We start from the raw sequence: 9,474 nt of genomic DNA on the forward strand, positions 1-9,474 counted from the left end.
TTGACCCCCGCTCCCCTTGCTCTGCACAGGGCAATTTTGTTACGGAATTGCCACTATTAGTCTCAGCGAATCTGTTCTCGAACCCCTCCCCCAATGGGGCTGTGTTGAGCACACTAGCACAGAGAGAGAAATCACTTTCATGGGCAGGCCCTCCAGAAGCTGTGGAATAGAGAGAGAGAGAGGCCCTTGTGCGTCATTATATAAGGGGAGAGCTTTATTGCTATTCGCATTACCATAGGCCAGGGCGGCCTAGTCATGAACCAGGGTCCCTTTGTGGGAGATGCTGGACAAACACACCACACAGCGATGCTTCCCTAAATCTCAGAGTTGCACAGCGTTGCTCGGGAAATATCTTTGGTCCCATAACAACAGGACTAAGGGTACCGTTCTGAAAAGCATCCATGTGACTTAGGAGCCTGTGATTTTAAGGAGACACAGGTTCCCCTAAGTCCCCATCAAAAATGGGTCTCTTAAATCACTTCGGATGCGTCTACACAGCAGGGTATCACTCAAAATAAGCTACACAAAATGAGTGACATCGATTGCCTAGCTTATTTCAAAATAGCTGATTTTGAAATTGGGAGCGTCTACACGGCACTTATTTCGAAACCGAGCACCCTTCCTCCGACTTCCCCGACTCTTCGTACAATGAGGGTTCCAGGAGTTGGAGTAAGAAATCCTCCAGCTTGACAGTATTTTGACACTATTTTGAAATCACTGCCTGCTGTGTGGGCACAGACTAAGCCAGGTTACCAGATAGCTTCAGAAAAAATACTTGACACACTTGATGGGAAGGGACCGGCCGGGAGGGGAGTGGGGCTGGCCGGGAGGAGGTGGGGGGGCAGGAAGCAGGGCTGGGGGGAGGTCGGGGACAGCAGGGCTGGCCGGGAGATATCGGGGGGGCGGCTGGCAGGAAGCAGGGCTGTTTGGGGGGGATGTCGGGGGAGATCGGGAGGAGGAGAACCGGCCAGCAGGAAGCAGGGTTGGATGGGAGGGGCCGGGGAGAGTGGCGCTGGTCGGGAGGGTTGGGGGGAGCGAATCGGCCGGTGGGGAGCAGGACTAACCCGGACACATGCAGATCCCAGGGTGCTGCCTGTCCCACGCACGGTCCTGGCGCAGCACGAGCAAGTCCGGCCACAGCTCCACAATGCACTTGAACAGCGCTCAGGAGCACGGACAGGTAGCAACAGTTTGAGAGCCGAACAAAGCTGCTGCTGGAGCTACTGAGTAAGTGTAGCAGACCAGTGCTTTTTAAAAAGTAAGCCTAGAAATAAATCCAGTGAGATCATCACAGTTACAGTCGTTCCTAATTTAAGAGACGGGTCAGCAGGATTAGAACTAAATAAATACATGAAGGCTAGGACTATCAATGGCTATGGGCAGGCACGGTGTCCCGAGCCTCTCTGTGTCAGGAGCTGGGAATGGGCTACAGCAGATGGATCACTTGATGAGATCCTGTTCTGTTCATTGGCCACTGTCGGAACACTGGATAAGGACTAGCTGGACCACTGGTCTGACCAGTATGGCCAATCTTAGGTTCAACAAATGGGGATCCGAGTACACTTGTCTTGTGACACAGTGGTAGAGTCCCTGAATAGGCAAAATACAGTTGTTACCATTTTGGAACTTCTTATGTCAAGTTGTGCATAGCACAGACCAAACTGGGCACTCCGTTTCCTCCCTGCAACCATGGAGCTGTGTGAGAGCCAATTAGTGCTGGATTTGGCCTCTTGGGTCCCTGCAGCACACACAGAGCGTACGTCTACGCAGCTCGCCTATTTCAAAATAAGCTATTTTGGAATTTTTTTCCAAAATAGCTTATTTCGAAAATAGCACGTCTACACAACAGAGAAGCCTCAAAACTGGTCCGAGACAGGCTTCTCTAATGTGGACGTGCTACCTCGAATTAGAGCCCCAGGAGGCACTGGGGAGTAATTACTTTGAATGGCCCCGGGGAGGCGCTAATTCAAACTAGCAGCAGTGGCGTGTCCACACTGTAGCTATTCCGAAGACGCTATGTTGGAATAAGTATTATTCCTCGTGGAATGAGGTTCACAGATTTTGAAATAAGCCATCCGTTATTTTGAAAGTATTTCGAAATTGCCGTGTAGACACTTGCATTGTGATTTGTAAATAATGGCCGTTATTTTGAAACTAGCCAATTAGCCCGTCATAAGACGGGATTTTCAGGTCTCTCCTCCACATCGGTCTTTTCTCCTGCGCCTCCAGTCTCTCTCTCTCCTCCTCCTACTGCCTCCCACTCTCTCTCTCTCTCAGCTCCCCTCTGCCTCCTGCCTCTCTCTCTGTCTCTCTCTTTCTCTTCTCCTCCCCCTCCTGCCTCTCACTCAGTGGACCATGCTGCATGGGGAGCGCGGAGCCCAAACTGTCGCTTGCGCCACTTGCTCCCACGCGGCAGCCTGGCTGAGCAGGGCAGAAGTCAGCCAAGCGCCACGGTGGAAGGCGAAGGGGGGCGGGGCAGTGACGTTCACGGCCAGGGGGCGGGGCCTGGAGCTGCTGTCATACTGCACGTCACCCCCGCCCCCTTGGCCTCTCAGAGTGGCCCTCGGCTGACTTCTGTGCCGCTCAGTTGGGCCATCGTGAGGGAGCAAGTGGCCGTTTGGGCCCCGCACTCCCCATGCAGCACGGGCCGCCCAGAGGGAACAGCCAGCATTTCAGGCAACAGCGCCCCCAGAGGGAACAGCCAGCATTTCAGCAACAGCGCCCCCCAGAGGGAACAGCCAGCATTTCAGGCAACAGCGCCCCCCAGAGGGAACAGCCAGCATTTCAGGCAACAGCGCCCCCCAGAGGGAACAGCCAGCATTTCAGGCAACAGCACCCCCCAGAGGGAACAGCCAGCATTTCAGGCAACAGCGCCCCCCAGAGGGAACAGCCAGCATTTCAGGCAACAGCGCCCCCCAGAGGGAACAGCCAGCATTTCAGCGTTACAGACTCAGACACTGGGCTACTATATATATGATAACTGTGCTGTGTAGACACCCCCTGACACAGCCCATACCGGGGACCCTTCTGGGGTCTCATGTTATGGGCTTGATGCAAAAGCCACTTGCTGAAGTTCTCTGGCCTGGGAGGTCAAACTAGATGATCAGAATGGTCCCTCCTGGTCCAAAAAAAAAACTATAGCTACTACTATCGCTACTACTGAACAGAGTCACTCCTTTAGCTCAGTGGTAGAGATCTGTACTATGGGCAGGGCTTGACAAACTATGTAATCTACTCGCCCATGGTGAGTAGATTACAACCCGGAAGAGCCGGATTCGGGCGATCGCCGGAGAGCGCGGCTGGTGAGCGGGGCTCGCCGCGGTTTGGCGAGCCCTGACCATGGGTATGAATGTAGTGGGGTCAAACTCTGTTAAATCCCAAGGGAATGGAGGGGCGCTGCACAAGAAACATGAATTTACACCTGAAAAGCTGCCAGCATGGGTCAGATTTTTTTTTTTTTAAACTATAGAATTAAAAAGCAATTTCAGGTTTCCCTGCCAGCAAATTGAAAAGCAGCAGCCCTATCGTGAGGACCAAGCCCCTTTATATCCTTTCACACTTTACAATTAAACAATTCACAGATGACAGAGCAAATGCTCAGGGATACCAAGACGGTGGAAACTTGTTAAACACAAATGGCATAAAAACTGTGCGTCTTCTGCAGGCCTCCTGCTTTAATGGTCCATAACAGAGTCTGCAGCGCAGTTTTCACTGTGTTCTGGCATCTTTAGTTTTGGCTTGCAGGGAATGCATCCCCTCACTACATTTACTCCTTTAACTATTCAAATCATGGCACCTGCAGCTAACTCGTGGCAGACAGAAGACAGATGGTAGAGCTGAACCTGTATTCTTTGTACAACAGCTATTAGTATATTACTCTGAACTATATTACTCATTTTTTTGCTCCTTCTAACTCCAAAGCATCTGATACCTTATCCAGTCAGGGTCTAGACTACAGGCTTTGTTCCAAAAAACTTCCCCTGCATCTAAACTGCTACTGCATTCTTTCTAAAGTAAATCAAAAGAATGTGGCCATTTTTTTGACTGAGGAAAACTTTGTTTTATGAGGAATAACACCTTTTTTCAAAAGTGCTCTTTTGAAAAAAGGCGCTATGTAATGCAAACTGTGCTTTTTCGAAAGACAGCATCCAGACTGCCTGGGTGCTCTCTTTCGAAAAAGCACCTTGCTTTTTCGAAAGTGCTGATTGTAGTCTAGACGCTCATTTTCAAAAGAGGCTTTTTGGAAAGTATCTTTTGAAAAAGCCTCTTTCAAAAGAGGCTTTCAGACTAGACATAGCCTCAGAGGGAGTACACTGGTCTTACCCGCATGGCAATCCATCTGTTCCTGTGTGCTTAGATACATGCTGAATTGACAGAATTTCTTAAATGGGTGTGCTATTTATCAAACGAGCGTGCCATCGTAAGGTGTAGTTCTCTGAATTAATGGCAGAGTTTTGGTTGTGCCAACACTCCATGTATAAACAACCGGTCTCATTATATGCTGAAACATGTGGTTAAAATTCTAGCCTTTTTCTGGAAGATTAGTGGCTGCTTTTTCAGTCCAACTTCAAGACAGTCTGTTATTTGTCAAAAGTGTTATTAACTTAAGATAGGCATCAGTGAAAATACTTTTCTTCCTAAGCCTTCTCCTTCAGGGAACACACAACATAACAGCTTCTGAGGACCGGCAGCTCACCTGGGATCTGACTGCAGAGATAAAGAGAATTGCTCATTAAGATTAAAGCATCTTAACTGTGCTCATAACCGGCCTCTCAGAGATAGAAATGAAGGAACATCAGTCCATCATTTAAAGAAACAGCTCTGCAGTTGGACACTAGGAATTAAGATATCACTCAGAGAGAGACAGTGGTGGGGGAAGAAAAATCAATCGGCGAGTGTGATGGGTCACAGTTAACTGTTCTCTGTTCTCACTAAAAGCCAATTTATAAGGCTAGATAAATCCACTCTGGTTATGCTCCTGAGTATATCAAACTCCAATACAAACACAACACAGACCTAATGTTCAGCTGTTAGGCTCTCAAGAAATGCTCTGCATTAAGAGTGCAATGCGCATGAAAGAATATGGCACAAGTCTCTTACCCCGAGAGTCTTAAAAAGGAAAACACAGAGAGGAGAAAAAAAACCCATTGTAGTTCAGCTGGGGCAATTTATAGAGTTAGTGACAGGGAATGACTTCTCCCGTAATGTATGAACCAGGCAGCTCCACTGATCTTCCACTGAGTGGCAGATCATTGATTTAAGGGGCAATCAAAACTCTAGGTCATGCAATTAATTATTTTTAAACAAGAGCGGGGGAGGGAGGGGGGGTTCAAGACATATAACTATGCCCTAAAGGAGGACAACTCACACTCCCTTTGTGATCCATTTGTAATCAGAACAAGGCAAGGAGCCAAAAAAGAAATCAGGTGCATTTATACCCAGAAAGCAGAAAGAGGTGAAAACTGGGGACACTTTCAGCCTGACCGTTAGAAGAGGAAGAACGCCTGCTGTCAGCCCACTTTCAACAGAAAAGCCCCCCAAAGGCCATCAGAAAACAGCATACCTCTTCCAGTTGCTCTCAGGTGAACAGCTTCCAAAATCCATGTTGTGGGGCCAGGGACGCAAACTGGTTTGAAGAAGCTAGAGCAACTGCAGCTACTTGGAGAGACAGAAGATAGCACAAGCTGTAATTAAAAGAGTCCGAAGGCTCTTTTTTTAAAGTGATTTAAAGAGCTAGAATCCCACTTTGGTTTTGTTGCTCCCCTAGGAGCGATCTTCTCTCACTCCAGCCCATCAGCTGCAGCAGTACAGCAGAGTCTGCAGAGCCGGCTGGCAATACAGTGAGCGGGGGGTAAGCAGCAAGCACGCTTACCCGGCGGCGGCAGCAACAACAAATTGTAAATGGAAGCTATGAGGCCTAGGCATGGAGGCTAGCAAGCCATGAAGCGTGAGCTGCGACGCTGGCGAACATGTCGACGAGGTGACCCGGAGCATACGAGGAGCAGGAGGGAGCGAAAGGACACTCGCAATCCACAAATGCTTTCCAGCTTTTTCAGGTTGGGATCAGGTTTCTTCAGCTCTGTTCTAGTTGCTAAAATGCTGCATCTCTTTAATATCAGTGGAGCTGACCCTGAAGCCTAGGGCAGATCCCTCACTGAAATTTGCTGGCGTTTTGGCCAGTAAGCGGTCCAAACACAGTGAGGGGTAAAGGACCCTGCAGCTGAAACAGATACAATTCCCATGCTTTCGGCCTGGCAAGCACGTAGATGAGGCCTTAGTTTATCATCATCTTGGCCCCTTGTCATTTACATCTGTTCACGGGGACTTGGAAAAGCTCCCCCTCTGATCTGGAAGCACTGATTCTGCCCACGGCAGTAAGGAATCAGACCCAACATATGCACTGATTTCTAAATGCGCCTATTACAACAATACTTGCTCTTCCTTGGGTTTCCCAGGCTACTCCTTCAGCAAGTAAAGTCGGTCCTTCAATTGTTCTTGCAATGGATCTCGGAATTCCACTGTACAACATTCCTTAAAGCGACAATGTCTCCATTTCCTTAGGCATGGCAGTTATGCTAGAAGCATGTTTCCTAACTGTGCTGGGTCGTTTTCTCACTTTTGCCCTAGCAAATAGCTCCTGGAGATTTCCTGTAAAGTACTGAATATTGAATCAGCACACTTCAGTCCTGGTTTTGCCAAATCTTGAGTTTAAAAAAAGGGAGTGGAGAAGCAGGAAAAGAAAGAATGTTCCTCCTCTTTCTTGTTGGGGATTTCTTGAAATTGCAGGAAAATTGCAAAAAATGATTGCTTGAATTTGAGATTGTGAACCAGTTCCAAGCTCCTGAGATAATTAGCAGCTTAGAAACGAATGAAGAAAACCAGCGGAATGGAGGAACTAAGAGATGGGAAGAAAGAGTCACTCGTTACTTGTGGGTTTCATTCACATTCCAGAACAAATCCATCAACTGTAGAGACGGGCCCACACTGCAACGTTGAGATTGAGGGGCAAAGTTCTCACTTTCTGATCCATCTTTTGGCTTCCTGTTGCTTGTGCTGTGAGCGGAGCTCTTGGTAACATCAACAGGCACTCCTAGCAGAGAACCAGCGTATTATAACACCACATTATAGAGGAGAGTTCTGCATAATGGAGAATTTAGACCTAAATTTGGAGTCTCTCCATTCTCCTTGGATTGAAATAGCTTCCATGAATTTACAATAACTTCTTGACACCCATCTGGCTCAGAGAATTTGAGAGAAAGCAAATTTGGAGCCAAATTTCCACAGGAGTCAAGCATCCAGAGTTTCCATTTGCAGCATCTACCTGACCCTTCTAAAAATCAGTCCCTCTAAAATATCTGGGGCCTGATCCAAAATCTAGTAATTCCTCTTGACTCCAAATGAGCTTCAGATTACAATTGTCGCACTGCTCTGGAATACTGGTAACCTTCCTGTCTGCCTCTGATTCTTCTTTCCAAATTCACTTGGAGCACAGATGTAATTTCCTGAGCTAGCTAGCCCCCTTCCTCTGGTGGGGGTAAACCATCAGCTGTAAGTTGCTAGTTAAATATGTTCCTTGGAAAAGCCTGGCACAAAAGCACTTTGCAAAACAGAGGTAAAATGCCAGAGATCCAGGCCTCCAATCTAACCGGAGACGCGGTGCTTTCTTTTAGAAGTCTCGGGGAACATCTACACAGCAGCGTTGTTTCAAAACAAGCTATTGCGGAATAAAAACTCTGAAACGGCGTATTTCAAAATAGCGCGTCTCCACTGCCAAGGCCCATCAAAATAGTGTTGAGCTGTATTGAAATAGCCTCAATCATATTTGAGGCCCCCCTGGAAGTACTTTGAGCAGGGCAGCAGGACAGAAATCACTTTCTGGAGCTGTGAATTGAGGCTGTCTGAGGCTTGTGCTTAAAGGGCCGCCCTGTACAGCCGTGTCTCAGGCTCCTCTCCTTCACCTACCTCCACGAGGGACAGCAAACCCATTCCACTGCCTGCTCTAGTTGCCCTTGCAGACACCACAGCACTCGGCCATGGAGCCAGCCCTGCTGCAAAGCAGTCTCCAGCTCCTGGACCTCTGGGTGCAGTTACTGCAAGCTGCCCTCGTGGCACCGCAGAACCAGGACCTGCCATGCCTGGGGGCACCTCCTCACCTCCCTCCACGTGCTACACATGCAGCACAGCCCCTCCCACCCTGCTCTGCGCACCGGGCTTCCGCCAGTTCCGACTGGTGGGACCGAATCGTCATGGGAAAACCAGCAGTGGCTCCAAAATTTCCACATATGGAAGGCCACCTTCCTGGAGTGTAAGTGGCTCATCCCTGCCCTCAGGTGACAGGGCACCCACTTGCGACTCGCCATCCCCCTCTAAAAACGGGTCGGCATCATACTTTGGAAGTTGCCGTGCCAGACAGCTACCGCTCCATCTGGAACCAGTTCGGCAGGGGGAGATCGACCATCGGGGCCGTGCTCATGCAGGTATGACTCTATTGGGAGAGGGGTGAACTGTTGGAACGGTTGAAGTCTCCCTCCACCTCAATGCGGGCCCTGTGGGGCCTGCCATTGAAATGTTCCTTGCTGGGGTCCAGGTGTCAGCGTAGGACTTCATAAGCCCGGGCAGCAAAGGGCAGGCTGCATGCCCCACAATGCACATGGGCATGTCCACGTCCCTGACTTTGATGGTGTGCTCAGGGAAAGATGTGCCGGTAGGCAGCTTCTGGTAGAGGCTAGAGTTGCGGAAGAGCTGGTGGTGGTGGAAGCTCCCTTCCCAGGAGGTTTTCCAGTCCCGGCGTCACAAAGCCCTGCCGGGGGAAGGGGTTAGTTGAGGCTGGGCCTGGTATGGTGGGGGAAGAGCAGTTGGTCTCAGGGACCTCTTAAGGGCTCCTGCAACCCTGTGATTCTCTGTCTCGTTCTCCGGGCGGTGAGGGCCATCAACGCCATCCTACTGCGCAGGGTCGTCCTCCTGGGCGACATGGACCCCATCGTCGCCAGCTTTGCCGCCATGGGCTTCCCCGACTGCGGGGGCACCACTGGCTGCACCCACATTCCCATCCGGGCCCCTGACCATCAGGCATCGCCCGCAAGGGGTGCTTTTCCATGGTCCTGCAGGCCATCGTGGACCACCATGGATATTGATGTGGGGCGGCCGGAGAAGGTGCATGCCGCCCAGGTCTTCTGCAACTCTAGCCTCTACCAGAAGCTGCCCACTGGCACATTTTTCCCTGAACACACCATCAAGGTCAGGGATGTGGACATGCCCATGTGCATTGTGGGGCATGCAGCCTGCCCTTTGCTGCCCGGGCTTATGAAGTCCTACACTGGACACCTGGATCCCAGCAAGGAACAGAGCCCGCACTGTGGTGGAGGGTGACTTCAGCCGTTTGAAACGGGGGTTCCACTGTCTCCTCACCCAGATGGGCTGCAGTGACCAGAACGTCCCACAGGTGGGGGTGGTGTGTTGTGTCCTGCACAACCT

Source organism: Pelodiscus sinensis, chromosome 21 (assembly GCF_052426305.1).
Source record: "Pelodiscus sinensis isolate ZL-2025 chromosome 21, ASM5242630v1, whole genome shotgun sequence".
Classification (NCBI taxonomy): Eukaryota; Metazoa; Chordata; order Testudines; family Trionychidae; genus Pelodiscus; species Pelodiscus sinensis.